The following is a 2,341-nucleotide window of genomic DNA, read 5'->3' on the forward strand; positions in this document are numbered from 1 at the left end:
GTGCACTGGGCCACGAATCAGAATTAGATCCTGCCCCAACTCTGTAGCTTACTAGCTGTGTGACCTTGGGGAAAGCTACTCTCCTGCCCTGGGCTTCTTTTGGGGGACAGGGGTTGGGGAAAAAACCAAAAGTCTTTATTGATAAATAGCTTACAATTAAACAAATAGAGTCGTGGGCTTGTTGGGGAATAAAAACTAGGGCAGAGGCTCAATCTCTCTCCATTTCCACCCTGGCGCAAGGCCTCAGCCCTCTGAACACTTCGGATCATGAGGCCTTGATGGACAGCCCAGGCTTTCTCAGGCCCTTGGAGGCTTCTGTCTTGCTGGTCAGGTGTGCAGGCACCACCTTGGACCCACTGCCCCCAGCAGGAGAAGCTGCCTTGGTGTTTGGTCCCTGCCCAGCACCCTGAGCAGCTGCCCCTTTTGGGGCCTCAGCCTTGGCCACCATCTTCTTTTTGGTGGGGGAAGCAGCGCCGTTCTTGACCTTGCTGGCCGTGAGTTTTGAACTCTTATGCCCAGCTTTGATTTTCCTGTGGGCCTCAGCGTCTCCTTAGCTGCTCCTGCTGCCTTTGGCCTTTGACTTCGTGCTGAGCCCATTGGCACAGGAAGAGGCCTATATGGCTTTGGCTTTGTGGGGAGCCTTGCCCAGCTTTGCCTTGGTGTCCTCAGCCTCACTGCCTTGCTGGGGGGGTCTTCTCCCTGGCTGTACCTCATTTGGGAGGAGACGTCTGCACCTCTGCTGGCTTCTTGGCTGCCTTTTTCACCTTGCTCAAGTTGGAAGGGCCCTTCTTTGCCTCACCTGGTTTCTTGGGGCGCTTTCCCCTGGCCTCATTAGCTCTCCTGCGGGCTGTCCGGGGGCGGGGGGCATCTTCCTAGACTGGATTTTCATCTTGTGCTTGGGAACTAATTTGAAGCTGCCGGTAACCCTCCAGCCTTGGAGTTGAGGGGCCTGGCGAGGAGGCTGAGCTGCATGCTGGTGGCCAGGGCCTGCTTCAGCAGGTACTCGAAGTGGAGGATGTCCCCAGGAGAACCAGTCCCTCCAGCCCTTCCAGAGTATCTGTGTCCCAGCCTGCTGGGCTGGAGTAGAGGAGGTCAGAAGAGGAGGAGGCTTAGCCTGTTCTGGGAATACAGAAGCCAGCCATCCTCCCCAGTCCAGACCCTGGGCCCTATTCAAGGTAGTAGGTGCTGGAGGGTATGTAGCGTGCTAACTGCTGACAGGGACAGAGAAGCTGAAAGAGCACTTGGCCATGAATTGGAACTAGGTGCTGCCCCAGCTCTATAGCTTACTAGCTGTGTGACCTTGGGGAAAGTTACTCTCCTGCCTTGGGCCTCGGTTTCCTAGTAAAATGAGGGGATTGAACCAGATGACCTTTTCTATTACTTCACATTCTAACAATCTATGATCCTGGCTGTGATTTGAAAACTCAGAGAGGGATTCTGGGAAAGCTTATGAAAGACTACAGTGTTCTTTTTTCTTTAATTTAATTTAATTTAATTTAATTTTTATTTTATTTTTTGAGATGGAGTCTTGCTCTGTCACCCAGGCTGGAGTGCAGTGGTAGTAATCTTGGCTCACTTCAACCTTTGCCTCCCAGGTTCAAACGATCTTCTTGCCTAAGCCTCCCAAGTAGCTGGGATTACAGGCGCGCATCACACCCGGCTAATTTTTGTATTTTTAGTAGAGACGTCATGTTGGCCAGGCTGGTCTTGAATTTCTGACCTCAGGTGATCCACCTGCCTCAGCCTCCCAAAGTGCTGGGATTACAGGTGTGAGACACCGCACCCAGCCCAGTGTTTGTAGATCAAATACAGATTTTCGCTATTTCAGCTGCTTTGCCCAACATCCCTTTCTTCTGCTCTTTTGGTGGCGCTGTCCTTTTCAGAGTCCATGGGATTCTGTTGGGGCTGCCAATCACAGTGCTGGGCCCTAGCCCTGGCCACACTGATTGGCCCAAGAGTTGTGCACCAGACCCAAGAAGACCAATCAGAATCTTTCCCTGAATGTGTATGTGTGGATACAAGGGAAAAAAGAGAACTCACTTCTCGGTTGCAGAACTGATACAAACCTGGAGATGTGTGCTCCCTACCCTCCTCCCTACCATCCCCTCCTTCCCAGTGTAGACACGTCTTCATCTTTACACCTCATCGTGGAGGCTCATCGAGGGCAGAAAAGAGAAGCGAAGGCAGGAGCCGGCAGGAAGGAGGGAGGTCGGACACTGGCCTTACTACGGGAGCATGTCAGATGTCAGCTCCCTTTAGGGATTCTTAGCACGTGCTCCTTCAAATTCACCGTATTTGGAGGGGGTGTTTATTTCCTGTGTCTGCCTTCACAAATTACCAC

The 2,341-nt window shown here is 52.3% G+C and overlaps 1 pseudogene; it reads right to left on the bottom strand.

The window, feature by feature from the left end:
• Positions 1 to 208: 208 nt before the first annotated feature.
• On the bottom strand, positions 209 to 2,133 carry LOC112628414 (annotated as a pseudogene).
• Positions 2,134 to 2,341: the final 208 nt, after the last annotated feature.

The sequence above is a fragment of the Theropithecus gelada genome, chromosome 7b, assembly GCF_003255815.1.
Source record: "Theropithecus gelada isolate Dixy chromosome 7b, Tgel_1.0, whole genome shotgun sequence".
Taxonomy (NCBI): Eukaryota; Metazoa; Chordata; class Mammalia; order Primates; family Cercopithecidae; genus Theropithecus; species Theropithecus gelada.